Source organism: Hypanus sabinus, chromosome 27 (genome assembly GCF_030144855.1).
Source record: "Hypanus sabinus isolate sHypSab1 chromosome 27, sHypSab1.hap1, whole genome shotgun sequence".
NCBI classification, from domain to species: Eukaryota; Metazoa; Chordata; class Chondrichthyes; order Myliobatiformes; family Dasyatidae; genus Hypanus; species Hypanus sabinus.
In genome coordinates this window covers 30,597,991-30,620,052 of record NC_082732.1, presented here as the reverse complement: position 1 = coordinate 30,620,052, position 22,062 = coordinate 30,597,991, and the positions used below count along the sequence as shown (strand labels likewise).

Below are 22,062 nucleotides of genomic sequence, written 5' to 3'. Positions count from 1 at the left end.
TCGTTCCTTGTTTCATATTTCCTCCTCTCTGCAATGTTTTGTTTGTGTTTAAAGAGATTCCTAGATTGATTGGCAACAGGAAATCGAGGCCAAGTCACACATTTGTGGCAGACTCGTAAGATGACATTCGATCCAGGTAGGTCAGCAATACTCTAAGCTAATTTTCCATTTTAACTGGAGGTGCCTGGATGGTTCTTTACAGAGCTGTGTATTTTTCACTGGACTTGCCAATAGGAAGCTCATTATCACTATGAAAATAAAACTTCACATGCTGTAAATCCGATATAAAAACAGTAGATGCTGGAATTACTCAGGAAGTCAAGCACAACCAAAAGTGAAGAGAGTCAGAGTTAATGCTCCAAGTCAGAAACCAGAATCATAATGACGAAGGATCATCAACCTGTGCATTAGCTGTGTTTCACTCTCTACAGATGCAGCCTTACCTGTTGAGTACATAGCATTTTCTGCTTTAGTTTCCCACTGGCCCGCCGGCTGCCTGATTTTACGTGGTTAATATCTAATTGTCTAACTTTGCACACAAAGTGGTCTCTAACTCCTGTTTTTTTTGTCAACCTGTGACTAAATCTCCTGGATATAATGAAGCATGGTATGAGCCAACAGGGAGTCAGTATGTGCTTGACAATAAACTCTGAATGGATTTCTTAGCAATTTGGTTTGGAAACCTTTAAAGCAGAGGTTAAATTTCAGCGTATTCCAGAAAGACCTACAAACAAACATTAAAGTGAATTTAATCCTAGCACGGAAACAGGCCCTTCAGCCCACAGAGCGCAACCTGATTAGTATTCACTGATTTACACCAATTCCATAAACACTACCTCATTACCTTTTTATTTCTACTTTTGCACTACTTCATTAATTTAACATATAATACACACTTACTGTAATTCAGGTTTTTCTATATTATGAATTGTATTGTACTAATACTATAAAGCAATAAATTTCACAACATATGCCGCTGATATTAAACCTGATTCTGATTCCATTTTATTTTTCCAACATTCCCATCAATTCATGCCACTAAAGGCAATCTACAGTGGCGAGTTAACCTACCAACATGAAAACTCAACTCAGACAGCACTAGAGATCAGGACAGAACTGAACTGTGAGGCAGCAACTCTTCTAGCTGAGCCACAGTACCACTTATATTAACCTTCACCAGCAGCATTATGAAATATCAGCAGCAAAAAAGTCTTATTTATACGACTATTATTCCAGTGATTGTTGAGGCAGACTTCAAATATTCATACATAAAGATCAGTTTGTTCAAACTCTACTCCCACCTCTTATGTCTCCAAAGTCTCATACATCACGCACATGCTCACTGATACACAGTGGTTTCCAATCTGGCAGCTCCTCAAGCTGAAAATTCTAATCCTCATTTTCAAATCCTGACATAGCTGTGCCTCTAATGACATTTGCAAATACTGAATTCTCTGTATCCTTCCAAATCTGACCTTGAGCATTTTCTTTGTAATTGATTCATCACAGAATGCCACATTTTCAGCTGTCTAAGCCTCAAATTACTGGATCCTCCACTTTTCCAATTTTAACCTTTCCTTCTAAGATACAAGGTCATAAGACATAGGAGCAGAATTAGGCTATTCAGCCTATCGAGTCCGCTCTGCCATTCCATCATGGCTGATCTATTTCCCACTCAACCCCTTTCACCGGCCTTCTCCCTGTAACTTTTCATCCATGACTTATTAAGAATCTATCAACCTCCACCTTAAACATACCCAATGACCTGGCCGTCACAGCCACTTGTTGCAACAATTCCACATATTCACCACCCTCTGGCTAAAGAAATTCCTCCTCATCTCCATGCTAAATGGACATCCCACCACTCTGAGGTTTTCCCTCTTGTCCTAGAGACCCCACCATAGGAAACATTCTCTCTACATCCACTCCATCTAGGCCTTTCAACATTCAATAGGTTTCAATGAAATCCCCCTTCAGTCTTTTAAATTCCAGCAAGTACAGACACAAACCCCATAAAATATTCCTCATATGATAACCCTTTAATTCTCAGAACCATTTTCATGAACCTCTTTTGAACCCTCTCCAATGTCGGCATATCCCTTCTTAGATAAGAGGCCTGAAACTGCTCACAATTCTTCAGTGAGCCCTCACCAATGCCTTATCAATACTCAGCATTATAGCCTTGCTTTTATATTCTAGTCCTCTTGAAATGAATACTATGCATATCCCTTCTCATCACCGACTCAATCTGCAAGTTAAGCTTTAAGGAATCCTGTACAAGGATTCCCAAATCCCCCGACACCTCAGATTTTTGAATTTTATCCCTGTTTATAAAATAGCCTATGTTTTTGCTCCTTCTACCAAAGTTCATGATCATACATTTCCCAACACTGTATTCCATCTGTCACTTCTTTGCTCATTCTCCAAATCTGTCTTAGTCCTTCTGCAGCCTCTCAATGCTACCTACACCTCCACTTATCTTTGTATCATCCACAAACTTGGCCACAAAGCCATCAAATTCCATCATCCAAATCCATGGCATACAACATTAAAAGAATCAGTTCCAACATCAACTACTGCAGAACACCATTAGTCACTGGCAGCCAATCAGAAAAGGCTCCCTTTATTCACACTCTTTGCCTCCTGCCAATCAGCCAATGCACTATCCCATGCTAGTATCTATCCTTTAAGACCATGGGCTCTTATCTTACTCAGCAGCATCACGTGTGGCACCTCATCAAAGGCCTTCTGAAAATCCAAATACATAAAATCCACCAATCCTTTGTTATCCTGCTTGTTATTTCCTCAAGCATTTCCAACAGATTTATCAGGTAAGATTTTCCCTTAAAGAAACCATGCTGACCTATTGACTACAGCCTATTTTATCATATGCCTCCAAGTACCCTGAAACCTCATCATCCTACACAATCGACTCAACATTTTTCCAACCACAGAAATCAGGCTAACTGACCTTTAACTTCCTTTCTTCTCCCTCCTTCCCTTCTTGAAGAGCGGAGTAACATTTATAATTTTCTATTCCTTCAAAACCATGCCAGAATCTTGTGATTCTTGAAAGATCATTACCAATGGCTCCACAGTCTCTTCAGCTATGTCTTTTAGAACCCTGGGGTGTACTCCAACTGGTCCAGGTGACTTAACTATCTTCAGATCTTTCAGATCCCCAAGCGCCTTCTCCCTATTAATAGCAACTACAGTCACTTCTGCCCCCTGACACTTTCTAACTTCTGGCATACTGCTAGTTTCTTCAACAATGAAGACTGATACAAAATACATACTCTGCCATTTCCTTGGGCCTCATTACTATTTCTCCAGCATAATTTTCCAGTGATCCGATATCTTCTCTCACCTCTCTTTTACTCTTTATAATATCTGAAAATCCTTTTGGTAGCGTCTTTGATACTACTGGCAAGTTTACCTTCATATTTAATCTTTTCTCTCTTCATCGCTTTATAGTTGCTTTCTGATGGTTTTTAAAAGCTTCCAATTCCCTAAAGTCCCACTAATCTTTGCTCTATTATATGCCCTCTTTTGCTTTCATGTTGGCTTTGACTTCCCTTCTCAGCCGCAGCTGTGTCACCCTGCCTTTAGAATATTTCTTCTTCTATGGGATATATCTACCCTGCACCTTCCGAATTGTTGCTCTGTCATTATCCCTGCTAGTGTCCTCTTCAAATCATCTTTGAACATTTCCTTTCACATGTCTCTGTAACTCCCTTTATTCCACTATAATACCCATACATCTAACTTTAGCTTCCCTCACTCAAACTGCAGGGTGAAGTCTATCATATTATTATCATTGCTTCCTAAAGGTTCCTTTACCCTAAGCTCCCTAATCAAATCAAGTTCATTACACAACACCCAATCCGGAATAGCTGATCCCTTAATGGGATCAACCACAAGCTGCTCTAAAAAGCCAAGGCATTCTACAGATTCCCTCTCTTGGGATCCAAAATCAGCACTAACCTGATTTTCCTAATCTAACTGCATATTAGAAACCACATGACTATCGTTACATTGCCCTTTTGATGTGCATTTTCTATCTCCCATTGTAATTTGTAGCCTACAAATGTGTGGCTAATGTTTGAGGCCTGAATATTACTCCAAACAGGGTCTTTTTGCCTTTGCAGTTCCTTTAACTCCATCTATAACGATTAAGATATGTCACGTCTTTCTAAGGATTTGATTTCATTTTTTTACCAACAGAACCATGCCAACCACTCTGCCTTCCTGCCTGTCCTTTCGCTGCAGTGTGTATCCTTGGATGTTAACCTCTCAACTATAATCTTCGTTCAGCCACGACGCAGAGGAGCCCACAACATCATACCTGCCAATCTTTATCTGTGCTACAAGATCATCCACTTTATTGCATATACTGCATGCACTGAAATATAACACCTTCAGTCCTGTATTCATCTCCCCTTTTGATTTTGTCCCTTTGTTACACTGCAACTCATCCCAGTGACTGCAATTTTGCCCTATCATCTGCCTGTCCTTCCTGACAGTCTCAGTATGCATTACCTCTGCTTGTATATCAACTGTCCCATCCTCAACCCAATCACTTGGTTTCCCATCCCCATGTCAAATCAATTTAAACCCTCTCCAACAGTTCTAGCAAACCTGCCTACAAGAATAATTGGTCTCCCTTAAGTTCAGGTGTAACCCGTCTCTTTTGCACAAGCCATACCCTCCCCAGAAGAAATCCCATTGATCCAGAAATTTGAAATACAGCCTCCCGTAACCAATTCCTCAGCCACACATTCATCTGCCAAATGGTCCTATTCTTACCCTCATTGGCATGTGACACAGGCAGCAATCCAGAGATTACTACCCTGTTTTTCATCTTTCTAGCTGGATCCTAAATTCTCTTTTTAGGACCTCTTTTCTTTTTTCTTACCTATGTCACTGGTGCCAATATGTACCATGACTTCTGGCTGCTCACCCGCCCCCTTTAGAATGTTGTGCACCCAATCCGAGACGTCCCTGACCCTGTCAACTGGGAGGCAACATTCCATCCAGGTGTCTCTATTGTGTCCACAGAATCTCATGTCGAATCCTTTAACAAAGGAATCCCCTATCAGAACTGCAGTCCTCTTCTCCCCCTTCCCTTCTGAATCACAGCACCAGATTCCGTGCCAAAGACCTGGTCACTGCAGCTTACCTTGGTAGGCCATCTCCCCAACACAGGGGAATGGTCACAGGGGTACTCTGCACTGACTGCCCATTTCCTTTCCCTCTCCTGACAGTCATTCAGGTACCTGCCTCCTGAAACACAGGGGTGACTACCTCTCTGTAGTTCCTATCTATCACCTCCTCAGTATCCTGTATGAGCTGAAGGTGTTTGAACAGAGGCTCTATGTTCTCTGAGAAGCTGCAGCTCAATGCACCTGATATGGATGTACTTATCTGGTTATATACCTCAAATCAACAGTCCTTGACCAAATGTTGATCATTTGTATCAATATTTCCTTCATATTTTAGCTCAGATTATGTTGAGTTACAGTTAACTAAGTTTAGGTGAGGTAGTCGCAGTAAGATGCAGGCTGCAGATGGATGGGTAAGCAGACGGTACAATTTACCTGTGGTAATTTTCTGCAGTCACTGGTATATCCCTTTTGATACTGTTATGGGGGATGACCTTTCAGAGGCTAGCAGCAATAGCCAGGTCAGTGGCCCAGCTCTTAGGCCAAGAAGGGAAGGGTGCAGTCAGGCAGAGTGATTGACGTTTCTGTGGCAGCAATCAAGACTCCAGAACAGTGTTCCCTCCATGTGCCAGGGTCTTAGAGCTGGTACAGGAATATTCTGAAAGGGGAGAGTGAGCAGAGATAGGCAGGAGTAGAGATGAAAGTGAATTTAGGGAGGAAGTACAGTAGTTAAAAAGCAAGGCTTCCAGGATTGTAATCTCAGGAGTACTCCCTGTGCCATATGTGAAACAGATACACAGTGCAGTTCGCTATGTGTCTAAGGAGCTGGTGCAGGATAGAGGGCTTCAGATTTATAGATCACTGGGTTGTCATAGTGGGGGACTTTAATCTATCCATTATGGATTGGAACTTCATTTGTACAAGAAACTTAAATGGGGTTGGATTTCTTCAGTGCATCCAAGAAGGGATTTTGAAACTCCAGCAAGAGGAAAGAATATATTGGACCTGGTTTTGGGAAATGAGCCAGGCCAGGTGTCAATGGACAAACATTTTAGGAATAGTAAACATAACACAGTATGTATTAATATAGTCATGAGGAAGGATAAAATTGGATCTTGCAGAAAGTTGCTAAATGAAGGGAGTGCAAATGATGACCGGATAAGATGGGAGCCAAGGGACAATGACTGATAGTAGCTGCTATCAGACAAGTCCATGTCTGACAGGTAAGAAGTTTTTAAAATTATGAGAGGCATAGATAGGGTAGGCAGTCTTCCCCCCCCCCCCCCACAAGTAGACATGTCAAACACTACTGACATGCTTTAAGCTTAGAAGGGTAATGTTTAAAGGTGAGGTGAGGGGCATGTTTATCATGAAGAGAGTGGTAGGTGTCAGGAATGGGTTACCAGAGGTGGCAGTAAAGCAGACAGTTTGGTCAGATTCAGAGACTTTAAGTAGACACATGAATATTAAGGGAAAGGGGGGATATGGATGATATAATGGAAAATTACATTTAGTATAAATTGGCATCAATATTCTGGACTGGATGACCTGTGCAGAGCTGTACTGTTCTATATTCTATGTAATCCTGTTTAGTGCTCCAATGCATTTAAATTTTTTCAGATGTAACTTCAGTAGTATGGTGAACTCAGCCCTGATTAAACACATACATGAAATTTCTGCACAATTTCAAACTGGGTGAAGCTTACAAGAAATCCAAATCTCCAAGTACTGCTAATTACTAAGAAATTGAAATTTATTCATCTTTCAAGATCTGGGCGTTGTTGACTCGGTTATTATTTATGCTTAAGGATACGGTAGCAGGCTGCCTACTTGAACTGCCACAGTCCACCTCATGAAGATATTCCCACAGTATTGTTGGATACGGAGATCCTGGATATCGACACAGTAACAGTGTAAGATTCCCTCTTAATGGGGATAGTCATTACCTGAATATAAGTTGGCACTTACTGGCTTTGGCCTAAATGTTGTCTGTCTAGGTTTAAGTGGTCATTCAACATTTGTGAGTGTAATAGTCAATTGAATAAAGCTGACTGGGCACAAAATAATGAAAAAATACTTTCTCACAGCAGATTTCTCAACAAAGTCTGAGATTAACCATTGACTATCTGATAATGATGAGATAAACTATTAAAGCAGGGGTTTCCAACCTGTGGTCCACAGACCCCTTGCTTAATGGTATTAGTCCATAGCATAAAAAAGGTTGGGAATTCTTGTATTAAAAGTACAGAAGATCTGTATTTACATAGTGCCTTTTCCACCCTCAACATATCCTAAAGACAACAGTGTATTTTTGAATTCCAACCTGAAGGAATTAACCACTAAGGATGCAGCATAGATCAAATCAATGATTTGACCCAACATCACTGCATGGAAAATGGGCAAATGCAATGGAGATATATTTCAAGTTGTAACATCAGAGATTAAGAAAAGCCATGAATGCTCAGAGATTCAGGAACAGCTCTTCCCCTCTGCCATCCAATTTCTAAATAGACATTGAACCCATGAACACTACCTCACAACTTTTTTAGAAATTTATTTCTGTTTGTGCACTGCTTATTTTAACATCTATTTAATATACATATATACTTACAGTAATTCAGTTTATTTTTCTATATTTATCATGTCATGCACTGTACTGCTGCTGCAAAGTTAACAAATTTCATGACATATGCCAGTGATATTAAACCTAATTCTGAATCTGAATCTGAAATGTAAGCTAATAGATCAATAGGAACGTATTTTTCAGCTGGCTAGCAAAGTCACTATGATCTGTAGCTGAAAGACTGATCACAGTAGCATTAGCAGGGTTGCCATAATTGGCAAAAATAACCTTGCTATAATGTGCACGTACCACAGGTAGAGTCAGTATCGAGTTTGCCCATGCTGCACTGCTGGCATGAACAATGGGCACAGTACCAGAGCTCAACTGGCATCTGCCAAACCTCACAGCAGCAAGCAGAAATAAAGTAAAAAAATATTCCTAAATAAATAACCTCAGGCAAGCACACATGGCACTGGGAAATCCATTCCAGTAACAAGCTAGAACTCAAAAGATTTCAATGCTGAAAATGCTGAACAGATTTAGTTAAGTTAGTATTAAAATTCAATTTTGTGCATCACTGCTGCCTCTCTCCTTAATGTTTTAAACAACAGATGCTACACATCCTTACTCAACGAGTGGCTTCCTCACTGCAAAAATCCATGTGCCTCAACTGACTGAATAATTCAGAACCTAATGGGTTAAAAGTAACAATCCTACTTTTCAATCCTTCAAAAAAAGCATTTATAAACAATTTAATATTACACAAGTGGAGGAAAGCATATATTAAAGTGATGAATGGAACAAGAACATTAATACGACAGAAATAAACATTCTTTGTGCGTGTTTTTTTATGCTGGGATGCTGAATTGATGCCGCTGTGTGATGGAGCTCAGTATCAGGGTTTCTCTTTCACCTCGGGCTCTGTTCCTTACAGAAAATTGAACCTTTCATTCCATAAAAAATAATTACTCTCTGAGGAGGAGGAACTGCCTGCAAATGCTGATCTGACATAAAATGTCACCTTGCCACTCAAAAGGGCTACAGTGCTTCAAATTGGTTTCTGTCCAAAGTCAGATACCGTTTTATAATGGAGGTCATCTCTCCACAGAATTTGTCAGTGATCCCAAAACAACACAGAAGAAAATATCCATCAGCGTTTAAAAAAAACAAGACTTACTAAGACAGGATGAAGCCCAAACTGATATGAACAGGTCACAGACTGAAAATCTGACATGATTTAAGCATTTTGAAGAGTTTAAAGTGAAACTGGCAGAATTCCTTTCCGTCGGCCTGTAACACTCTCGCAAGAGACACTGGAGAGAGAAATTGGTGTTAATTTGCAAATTGTTACTGTTTTGGAATAATTTTCTCTCCTCTCTTATAGGAATGATAAACAAAAGAGGCCATTCATCCCACATCACTCTTTGCCAGCATTTAATTATGTCATGCTTTATTTTGTACTTCTATTACGCCCCATGCTTCCCTCCAATTAAACACTACTTTGACTTGAGGAGGAATCCATCACCTTGTTTTCATCATGACTTGGTAAAAATCCTGGAATAGCTCACCCATCAGTACTGTGGGAATGCTTTAACCATATGCATTGCAGAGGTTCTAGAAGATTACCACCATGAGGATAGAGAATAAATACAAGCTTGCTAGTGATGTCCAAAATGCTTTAAGAGTCATGCTTTCCACCAGGAAGCATTAGACAACAGTCAGAAACAGAATCTGCTAGCTACCCCTCTTCAAATGTTGTGGAGCTGAAATCAGCTGTGAAACCCCCTCTCCCCCACTCTCTGCTGCTAGTTCCTGCAGCTGAGATCAGACAATTCATCTGTTTGGTGTTTAACCTGATATTTCCAGTTGAGTCACTGGCCCAAGTATGTCCTTAGGTTTATTGCTACCATTCAGGAACATGTTCAGATCCCTTTACAGTCTCCTCCATCTCTAAAATTTTCTCGCTCTTCAACACTTTGAAGACTTAACACCTCCTGAGTTGTGCCAGTCAGTAATGACTCATCTTTGACCACTGTGCTTCAGTCATCAACACCCAAGTTCTGGTATTGTTTTATTTCTCTCCAAACCACATCTTTTCATTTCTTCTTCACCTACCTTAGAATCTCCAAATGTGCTTCTAATGACTTTTGTTTGATAATGCTTGGAAAATGTTTTTGGTAATAAAAAATGTAAATTATCTGTTAAAATTAGAACTTAAGAAAATCACATGATTCAGTAATTTAGTTCAAGCTTCTTGAACTCTTATAACTACCCTCAAAACTTTTTAAAAACAATACTTCTCTCCTATGCCACAGAGCTATAAAAGCAACTAGGACAGCCATTGAATAGAATGGGACCAATTCCCATTGCAATGCTCTCTTGAAGTCCCAATAGTAGACTATGTGTGGGGACATGGGATGTATAATTTGGCATCATGGTCATCACAGATATTGTGGACCAAAGGACCTTTTTCAATGCTAGAACTGTTCTGTGTTCCATCAGTTAAAAGGCTACGATAGTAGTGCACAGAAAATCCTCGATGATGTTCTTCCTCTTGAAGATACTGCTAAGAGTTTTCTATCATCTTTTTGCCAGGTGCCTGTATTAATACTGCCAAGAATATTAGTAATATCTTGACACCTTGCAATGCTATAACACCTCACGGTTACAGCAGATGCCTTTTGGTCTGCAAATTCCCTTCATCACCCAAGGTATCATGATCACTGTACATTTGAAAAATACACTGCAAACTAAGATGCTCTCAAAAATCAGCAATATCTATCACAGAAGATAGAAGGGCAGCACAGTAACGTGGTGGTTTGCACAACACTTTAAAATACCAGCGACACGAGTTCAATTGCAGCTGCTGCCTGTAAGGAGTTTGTACGTTCTCCCTGTCACCATGTGTGTTTCCTCTGGGTGCTGTGGTTTCCTCCCATGGGCCAAAGACATACAGTTGGTAGGTTAACTGGTCATTGTAAATTGTCCTGTGATTAGGCTAGGGTGAAATCAGGGGATTGCTGGGTAGCATGGCTCTGAAGGCCAGAAGGGCCTGTTCAGCTCTGCATGTCAATAAAAAAAAAGAATCTATCCATTGCAGAACAAGGCCATGAAATACATAAAAACACAACTAACTATATGTTCTGCTCTGGAAATAAATCTCCAATCCTTCACAATCATTAGGTTGAACTCCTGGAACTACCAAACAACACTGTGGGAGTACCTTCACGAGCAAGGCAGCAGCTACTCAAATAAGATAGTTCACAATAGCTCCTGAAGGACAATTAGAAATGGACATTAAAAACCGGGTTTGCCAACAATGTCCATCTTCTGAAAAGTAAATGAGAAAACAAAATCCAACATCAAAGCTGCTCAGTTTATTTACATCATAAAATGAATAAAAGTTTTTTGGCCTAACTGATCTATTTATACTACTGCCCACACAGGGCCAGCACCACCTCAGACTACAGACCTGATCCAAGCAAATTACAGTCCCACCTTCACCAACCTTAAACCACCCATCTTCCACAATGTAACAGATAGTGACCTTCTATTACCAACACCATGATTTCTGATATCTCCTTATGTGACATGTGTCCAATCTAACAGATATCTTCATTTCCTTTCCTCAACAGCTATTGATCCAGCTCATTTTTGCAAGCATTGTTCATTGTACCAGATAATGAATTTCAGGCCTGAACCTACAGCAAAACCTCTTTACAATAGAATGTTGGAACACTCTCTGATGGCAACATCTTCAGCCTTCTACTGAATCTAGCAGTATTTTAAATACAGATGAAATTAATGATCTGAGGGGAACTCTTTCAGTTATTTGAATGTAACGTGTCTATTTTTAAAATTTTACTCAAATAGCAAAAGGAAGAAGTAAATGGCACTGAATGCTACAGATGGAGCCATCCCTCATCTCTCAGTACAATGAATAGGAATTGGAGAAAATTATCCTTGAGTCTTGTGAATACCTTCCACAGGCCACTGATACAGGAACAATGGCAGGCTGCTTTAGGGCAGTAAGTAAAATCAGTAATTCGGTAAATATGAACATGAACAGCAGGGTTGCAAAGTAACTAAAAATAATACACCAAATGTTGGAGTAACTCAGCAGGTCAGGCAGCATTCATAGAAATGAATAAACAGTAGACGTTTCAGGCCGAGACCTTTCTTCGGGACTGAAAAGGAAGGCGAAGATGTCAGAACAAAAAGGTGGGTAGAGAAGAAGGAGGCTAGCTAGAAGGTGATAGGTGAAGCCAAGTGGGTGGTAAAGGTAAAGGGCTGAAGAAGGAACCTGATAGGAGAGGAGAGTGGACCATGGGAGAAAGGGAAAGAGGAGGGGACCCAGGGGAAGTGATAGGTGAAAAGAGGTAAAAAGTCAAAGTGGGGAAAGAAGAAGAGGGGAGGGTAGGGAAAAAAACTAAAAGATGGATCATAACTCTGCCAATGTACACTTATTGCAAAAGCAAAAGTTATTGAAAAATATGGATAAGCCAGGAATTAAATGGGTTTTGTTCTTGTTGATGTATTTCAGAATTTAGGTTTTCGCGATTCTATCTTCTGTGTGAGGTGCCATTGGATAAAGAGGAAAGAGATAAAGTAGACACAAGTAAAGAAATATTAAAGGAAGAAACACAAGAAGTGAACCAAATGGAGCTTCAGAGTTGACGTGCTTTTGCACAGGTGTGAAGAAATAAAGCAAAAGACAAATAGCAAGGGAGCAAAATGCTAAAGACATACATTGACAGAGAAGGAAGAAAACAATGGAGAGGGTGGAGGGAGAAAGAAGTAAAGATGCAAAGAAAGCAACACAGAGCAGACAAAAAAGCAGAAAGAAAAGATGGAGATTGTTTGAGAGGTTTAGCAAATAAATTGGTGACATAAACTCTTGGATACTCTTCTCCAGTTATCAGGTCCATTTAGCCAATTATCAGTTAAATGGTTTGAGGTCATCTTGGCAGCAGTTACTGTCTACTGGCCTGCTAATTTTGATATCAACTTCAGAAATATAAATTGTGCAAGGTTATGCAAGCAGGACAGGAACTTAAAGGTGAAGTACCATCATTGTTTTAAAGGAACGGCACATGGATGATGGAAAAATGGAGGACTATGTAGGACGGAAGGATTAGATTTGTTCAGGGTAGGTTAAAAGTTCAGCACTTCATAGGCTGAAGGGCCTGTACTGTGCTGTGATGTTGTATATTCTTTGTTGTGTGTTAAACCTGCTTTCCTGATGCAACATGTGCCATGTGGTCATGAACTGACTTAGCAATGAACAGGTGAATGTAAGAAACAGAAACATGAAGACTCCTAAATGGTGATTCAAGCCTACAGGCCTCCTCAATAATATCATGGCTGAATCCGAACATAAATAAGAAAATGCTGGAAACAACATCTGCAATTGTTTTCATTTCCATGGCTGATCCTGTGCCTTGCAAAATTTCCTGCCTGATCAGCTATCCCCTAATGTGCTTTATGTCAATAAATACGTGGCGACGGCTGTTCTAACAACAAAAAGGACCACAGACAAAGGCCAGACTGCGGTCAATTTGCCTTTGTAACAACGGAGACTCCAAAAAGAAAAGGAAAATGCTGCATATTTCAGGCAATTGAAAGGAAGAAATGATCGTTCTAAGTGGATACAGAAGGGCAATCTGATTAATTTTGGAATATTCCATGTAGGTAAAATGGCTTCTTATTAACACTATCAACTCCTCTCTTCTGGAAACCTTTCTGATTCTGTTTCTGAGTGTACGCACTGATGCAAATCATGGCCAATCATAATTGTTCATGACATTATAAAACAGAAGATCATGGAAATATTCAACAAGCCACAGACATATCTCATATTTCCAGTTGCACATTGTCAGTGGTTGCTACTTAATTAGCTAAAAATTGACACAAACAGAAAGTAACCAAAATTTTTGATGCTTTCAGATGACACAGTGATACTAGCAGAAATGCTACCTTGCAGCTCCAGTGACCTGGGTTCAATTAATTTCTCTGACACTATCTATGTGGAATTTGTACAGTTCATGAAGATTTCACCTCAGTGTTCCAAATTCCTCCCAGTCCCCCAAAATGCATGGTTGAGTAGGTTAATTGGCCTTTGTAAATTACATCCAGTGTGTAGGTAAGTGGGAGAATGTCAACCATTAGACAATAAGAGATAGGAGCAGAATTAGGTCTTTCAGCCCATCGAGTCTGCTCTAGCATTTCATCATGGCTGATCCATTTTCCCTTTCAATCCCATTCTCCGACATTTTTCCCATAACCTCTCACACCTTGACTAATCTAGAACCTATCAACCTTAAATACACCCAACAACCCCGTCTCCACAGCCACCCATGGCAACAAATTCCGCAGATTCACCAGCCTCTGGTTAAAGAAATTCCTCCTCATCCCTGTTCTAAATGTACATCCCTCTATTCTGAGGCTGTGCCCGCTGGTCCTAGATTCCTCCAATATAGGAAACATCCTTTCCACGTCCATTCCATCCAGGCCTTTCGACGTTCGGTAGGTTTCAATGTGATTCCCCCTCATTCTTCTAAGTTCCTGCGAGTATGGGTTCAAAGCCAACAAACTCTGCTCATATGATAACCCTTTAATTCCTGGAATCATTCTTATGATTAGAAATCTCATGATGTAGAAAGTGTTGATAGCGATATGGAAACAGGATTATTGTAGGATTTGTTTAGGTTACCACAGCCTGGGTTGAGCTAAGGACCTGTTTATATGCTGTGTGCCTCTATGACTCCTAGAGCTGAGTGGGCTTTACCAATGAACCATTAAGTATAATTAGTGGAGTTGGTGGTATTAGGTCCATTGGGTTTTGCTACTGGTTAATTTCATAGGGTATGCTCTCTTCTCGCTGCTGCCATCAAGAAGACAGTACAGGAGCCTCAGGATCAGTACCACCAATGTTCAGGAATAGTTTTACCCCTCAACTTCACTCAACTTCAGACACCCTATCACTACTGAAATGTTCCCACAACCTATGGATTCACTTTCAAGGACTCTTCATCTCATGTTAACAATATTTATTGCTTTTTTTCTCTCTCTTTCACATTTGCAGGGTTTGTTGTCCTTTGCACATTAGTTGCTTGTTTGTCCTGTTGGGTGCGGTCATTCATTGATTCTGCTGTGTTACTAGGATTTACAGTGTATGCCCACAAGAATATGAATCTCAGGGTTGTATAGGTAACAAAAATGTACTTTGATGATAAATTTATTTTGGACTTTGAATACATCATACCAGTGACTATACTTCAACTTTTCATAACATTTTCAGTGGCTGTTAAAGCTATTACACAAAGATTTTTCCTGTGAATGGTTATACTCAGTGAGTATTCTAATTTTTTAGAATCTCCAAATGAAGCAAACTGCAGCAACTCTGATCTGACCTTACTGTAATTACCACTTGATCATATTTAGGCCGGTGCTGATGTGGATTCATATTCAGTTTGGATGGAAATTACAATATGGAGAAAATGAATAGGGACATGTAGAACAAGCTACACGTCTTGACCCGTATGTTCAGCTCAGACACAAAATACAAAGAGCAAAGCTTTGCCTTTCACCTCTTGGAAACTCTTGTTCAAAGTTCAAAGTACATTTTCTATCAAAATACATACATGTCCCCATAAACAACCCAGAGATTAATTTTCTTGTGGGCATACTCAATAAATCCATAGAATAATAACCATAACAGAATCAACAGAAGATAGCACTGACTTCAGCATTCAATCAGTGTGCAAAAGATCACCTTGTCACATGACATATAAATCCACTATTCGCATTTAGCCTGCAATCCTTCACTGTCTATCTTTCTATCTCTACAATTAACTTACTTAGCTTTCTCTATTGTGTTAAGACCACAATGTTATTTCATTTTACCTCCAAAGGTCAAAAGTCTTGAACACTCTTACACTCATTCTCATCCTTCTAGTGATGGAAACAGATATATCTTCAAGTTAAATTTTATTTATCATTCAACTATACATGAAGGCTCCATTAACAGGGGTATTGAGTCCAAGAGTAGAGAGATCATTTTGCAACTCAACAAATCTCTGGTGAGACTGCACTTAAGAGTATTGTGTTCAGTTCTATTCACCTCATTATAGGAAGGATGTGGAAGCTATGGAGAGGGTGCAGAGGAGATTTACCAGGATGTTGCCTGGATTGGAGAACAAGTCATATGAAGCAAGGTTAGCAGAGCTGGGACTTTTCTCTTTGGAGTGTAGAAGAATGAAAGAGGACTTGATAGAGGTCTATAAGATTATGAGAGGCATAGATAGGGTGGATAGTCAGTACCTGTTTCCCAGGGCACCAATAGCAAACACCAGAAGGCATATGTACAAAATTAAGGGAGGGAAGTTTAGGGGAGACATCAGGGGTAAGTTTTTTTTACACAGAGGGTTGTGAGTGCCTGGAATGACTTACCAGGGATGGTGGTGGAGGCTAAAACATTAGGGGTATTTAAGAGCCTCTTGGACAGGCACATGGATGAAAGAAAAATGGTTTTGGGATAGTGTAGGTTTAGTACTTTTTTTAAGGATTATATGGGTCAGCACAACATGGAGAGCTGAAGGGCCTGTACTGTGCTGTAGTGTTCTAAGGTTCTATGTCCTATGTTCTATGGGTCTATGAATACTCATGAATACAACCAAGTGAAACAGCATTCTTCCTGTACCAAGATGCAAAACACTGTACGAACAGTCATACACAGCACAAGGCACATTAGCACATATAAGATAGCAGTAAACATACAGTCACACAAAAACATAATATAGCCCAAGTCCCCGAGTGACATGTCTTGTCAATTAAGAGGTACATAGATGTTATTGGCGAGAACAAGCTCTCAGCAGTTCACAGATGAACGCATGCAGACAATCCAACTTGTCTTCGACCAAGCAAACACGAGAGCAGCACAGATGGGAGGGGCCTGCCCCCAGCCCAGTTTGGTTGCCTCTCTTCACTGCCTCCGGTGTTCCCCTCCTGGTAACACTGCACATGAGGCCATTCCAATTTCCATTTCAATCACTCTTTCTTAGCATCTTAAACTTTGGAGCTATACAAGTCTCACGGCTTATCCTACCTTTCACAGGTTTTAAAAATGACAGCTATTTTCACAGTAACTCTGAATTGTATCTGCAGTTAAATAAAGAATCAACTTTGGTATATTAGCAAATATCACCAACAGCCATCATCATTACTGCGTAACAGGTGCCCAAAGTTGCTCTTCAAATTAGCCAAGCAAAGTCAAACTAATTACTTCTGATCACCATCAGGCCATGTGTTGCTTCGTCATAAAGGAAATAAAGTTAATTTTTATTATCTGCATGGATTATTCCCTTCTACTGTGACAAAAGTCCTTCCAGGTCACACAGTCTGAATAAGTTGCAGAGTTAAAATGAGATCAGATAAATACTGTAAATTAAAATTCATGGAAGCAAAAATAATTCAAATGATATACTACTATAAAGTGATTGCAATGAAAGAGAGAAAGAATAAATCAAAGAAAACGGATGTTAATGCAAAGCAGGAATGATGACAGTGATTTGGATTAGAGGTCGGCTGAATGCCTAAAAAAACCTGATACTGATCAGAAATATTAACTATTTCTCATTTTACAGCTGCTGCCTGACTAGCTGAGTGTTTCCAGCACTTAACTTATTTCAGATTTTCAACATCTGTAGATAAATTGATTTTTCAAAAAATAACATTACAGTGTACCCCTCGTTACAGCAGTTAGGGTAACAGAAATTTCCTCATATGGGATTCACTAAACACTGCAAAAAAATTTACAATACATAATAAAAATACACTCTTATACAATTTATAGAAATAAACACAAACTGAGACAGCATTCACAAATTTTGTCAATTGCTGCTGAGAGAGCCCACATTAAGAAAACCACGACATGGTTGGTTTTCCAGGATCGCAACTCCTCAGTAATGGGAGTGTACTGTGTTGGATAATTTGCCATGATGAAACTGATGTGAGTGGGGGCTTAAATGTTGTGAGGTGGGTATGGCATTGAGAGCTCAGCTGCTGATAAATGGCATCTATATATTGACTTTAGTGCAGTAGAAACTTCCTAAAGTGCTTTGTGGAACTTTTGAAGAAAACTAAGTATTTCACTTCAAGATACTGGATGATGACTGAAAATTTAAACTAACCAAAAAAAAAAGATTATTGATTTACAAAAGAAATTATATTGTGTAAAGCACCATTCCTTCCATTGGTTCTGTGTACAGAAGTAGACAGGTTCTGAAAGCTACTACAGAAGCAAACCAACTTTCTAGCAGCTTTTGCATTTCAATAATGTATGAGACCTGTGGATCACATGCTACATGCAGATGTTCTTAAAGTTGTACCAACCATATGTTACAGGCACAGTATGAGAATGTGTAGAAATCTGTGAAGATACAGTGGCTGGAGGTAGGGGAGGGTGATCAGGATGCTGCAATTTGTGAGGACTTTAGATTTGCCGTCTGCTAGAAGATGGGACATATGGAAGCAACTGGTTTAAGGAAGGTGTTGTCATTACCATTGACATCTAAAATGAATTAGAAGCTAGTGAGCCTTGCTGAAGAGACTGAAAGTCTGAGGTGTATATCATGGTCCAAGCTGGCTCTGTCAGCTTATGTTGGGAAACACTGCATGATGGTTGGACTTAATAAACCAGAGGTTGGAGCTGGTGCAGAGAAGTGTTCAGAAAGAACTGGATGGAGAAAGAGGTCAGAAAGCAGCTAATAGCTGTGATATCCTTGTTGGGTGGCAAACTAGGGCAGCTGTCAAACCTAAATAAGGAGATTTTTGGAAAATCATTGGCAAAGAGCCAAGCTTAAGCATGACTAAGAGGGTTGGAAATACAATGTGATTTATGGGGTCCAGTCATGGCTGCCAATTGTGCGACAAATAAAATTCAGAATGTACAAGAGACCAAAGGTGAAGGATTTCTGAGGCTACACCTCCCCAAAAGGAGCAGAGACCAAAGGGATTAGAAAACAAATGGTTTCACAGTAAAAATATGAAAAAGTAGATAAACTTTTGTTTCTACTATCCCTGTAAATCATCAGACATGGCATACAAACCCCAGATACATCTCTGCGACACCTGCAGCTAACATGCAAGGCACATCAAATACAACGGGCAACATTTCTGTTGAGCTTAGGGTATGTGATTGTCTTCACCTTCTGCTGTTGCTGGTATAATACAATGAAGCCTCTTTCTACTAGCTTGCAACTTTAACAAGAATGAGTGTTAAATTGCTGCATTATGTCCTTACAGATTCCTATCTGCACATTTAGAGGCCTTCTTTCTCTTAAGGCATCTTCACTCAAATCCACAAATCCATTTCCCAGGGCTTGCAAAAAAAAAAATTCACTTGGCAGTTATTAATATGTAGCTCTATTAGGTGCCAAATGCTGATGTAGGCTGGTGCCTGGAGGGTGCCAATTGGTTATTGCTGCCACCATTCAAACCTCCATGCAAGCTCTGAGCAATTATGAAAATGAGCTGACCCTTAAAACATAGTGCATTTTGGCATATCACCAGACTGACTCAAACTTCACCACCATTTCTCAGCCATTCAGGAATGAATTAAATCAGTGGAGGAGAAATGGGCCCCATGAATAATTCTCACTGTAAAAGATGGGGAAAATTATTGTTCCACAGGAATGTCATCAGCTGATTTAGTTAAGCAGCTTGAAGTACAAAAATACTCATTTAAAATAAGATTTTTTTTTCAAAGTTGAAAACCTGCCAAAATGTGGAATAACTGGAGGATATTTTATTACTAAGCCCTGACATGAGCAAAATAGCAAATATAACTCAATCATAAATTCATTACTTGCAGCTTCACTGATGCCCTTAACTGTTTGAAATCAAGGCTGAAAATAACTGCTACCTTTTAAAAAACTTTTCCTTTATCCCACCCACCCTTCTTTTTTTTTTCCTGGAGGGATCATCAAGCCAATTATGGACTCTCAACTTGACTCAAAAGATTGTGAATTCCACATCAGCTCCAGAATTAAGTATATGACTAGACGGACACTTCAACATAATGTTTAGAGACACACCACATCCTTGAAGTTGCTGTCATTTGGATGAATCTTCTGTGATTTCAGCAGAATGGGTGAAACTCTGCCAGGTTCCTAGGAAGCACACTTACCTCAGCCAATAGCACTAAAAACAGATTAACCTATTATGGAAGCTGATTGTTAATGATAATGAAGCACTATTACTCAAGGATAAGAATTTCATCTGTTTGGCTGCCAAGAAACACAAAATGGTGGCCCAGACAACAACAAGATATTCTAAAATCAGCAGAGAAGAGGTAGATGACCTTTTAAGCACCCTAGAACCCTTCAGTTTAAAATCATGGTTAACATGATTATGTAAGGTTTGGATAGCATTCTGCCACCAGCTACTGAGTGTTCACGTCTATGGAGACCTTAAGCCTATCCTTCAGTACCTATTGTAAGGGTGGTTGGTGTTTATGAGTAATTCCAGAGGAGTTACCCATGGCACGGTAGACATCTTCCTTATGAATCAGAAAGTCGTACAGATCATCATTCAGACTGATGCACTTATGCAGTGATAAAGAAATGGTGAACAATTGGAAAGGAAGTGATGGTGCTGAGAGATCATACTATTTCTTCCTGGTGTCCTGGCAAACATTTATTTCTCAAGCAACAGCTCTAAAAAATCTCTGTTGAGGAGACATAATGGACAATAGAAACATAAGGGCATGTTAGTTTATTTCACCAAATGATTGGAGTATATGAATCTTATTTCATTTGTATAGGACCTGAATGAGATTACATCTAAAACACTCTCTGGCTTGACTTACTTCTAGGATGGAAGAAATAGGCACTCAGGATTGTATGGATAGATTAATTCTATATTCCCCAAGATGCACAAGAACAAAAAAAAAATGGCTTGAAAATATGTATGCTGGGGGGGCGGGGGGGGGGGAGGGTACCTCCCCGACTATCGCATCATAGTCTCAGAATTAGGGATTTTTGGCAAACTAAGCTGAGGAACGTTTTTTAAATTTAAAGGATTGTGAACCTTTTGAATTTGCATTCCTGGAAAACAGTACACGTTCAGCTGTTGAGTAAATTTAAGAAAGAAATCAATATATTTTTGGATTCTACAATAATTAAGAAATATGGGTAGTTCTGGTAAGTGGAGGTAACGTATAAGATTATTCATTCTACTGAAGGGCACAGCAGGCTCAAAGGGCTGAATGACCTACTCCTGTGCAGATTTATAATGACCTTATATTTTTATAAGCAGATTATCAGAATCATTATCACATTGTTCATGGGAGATGTCAAATGCAAATCAGGCACCTCATTCCCTCCACTCCAACTGTGACTACACATCAAAAGAACCATGTCAGCTGTAAAGTATTTTAGGGTGTCCTAATGTCATGAAATTCACTACCGAAATGCCAGTCCATTTTTGCTATCAGCATCTGGAATATTTATGACATGTTCTTGCCATAGGATGCCCCGCATCTTACTAATCCCACCTCTAAATCAGCTTCTAATTTTCTTGCCCTCCAAAAATAGCTGCCCTGGACTTGGCACTATCTCATATCAACTCAGATCTTCAGGGATTGAGCCATGTGTCTACAGTCTTGATGTCAGCAGGAGGGTTAAGATGAAATACCACCTTAGACGATGTTAGAAAACCAGTATCCCAAATCGCCCAGTAATGGCCCTTTTCAGGCTACATTATCTTCATCCACAGTATGTGGCATTTAATTAGATAGTAAGATTTCAGCTTCCAGATAATGCTTTGCCCTTAGGGTTTTCAGCAGATTTATTTTTAGTTGTAAGCCCAGTGTAACAGCTCCTATTGAGAGTACAACAGGATATTTCCTCCACTCCAAACCTTGTCACAAAGGCAAGTATCACAGAATCACAATATTTCAGAGAATGATTGAGTGCAAATCATCTGAACGAAAAATGAGAAGTTCAGCTTTTGCTGAGATATCTCATAGTCAAAGCTACTGAAATGAAATTTTCAATTGCAGAACATGATCCCAGCAATATTGTGGAAGCAAATTAATCTGTTGCAACAAAGAGCAGAATTAGGATCATTGGTTTACAGTGACTAAAACATCTGATTATAAACAGCCTGATTTACATAATGTAATTCCCAAAACTTCAATATGAATCCCATAAAAATACACGGAATGAAAAAAAGCAATTTCTGACTTAGTCATGGCAAAGTTAAGTCTTATTACTGAACAAATCATTTAACAGTATGTAGGAATCACAAAATGTATATTTTGGAGCAACAATTATT

The 22,062-nt window shown here is 39.5% G+C and overlaps 1 protein-coding gene and 1 long non-coding RNA gene across 5 annotated transcripts in view; one reads left to right on the top strand and one right to left on the bottom strand.

The window, feature by feature from the left end:
* The window catches only part of camta1a (calmodulin binding transcription activator 1a), a 1,215,621-nt gene that overhangs the window by 505,914 nt on the left and 687,645 nt on the right, over nt 1-22,062 (bottom strand). The window lies entirely within an intron of this gene.
* Nucleotides 17-11,488, top strand: LOC132381941 (uncharacterized). The gene is made up of 3 exons (XR_009508142.1): nt 17-136; nt 6,971-7,075; nt 11,361-11,488. It is a non-coding gene; the product is annotated as an uncharacterized LOC132381941 (long non-coding RNA).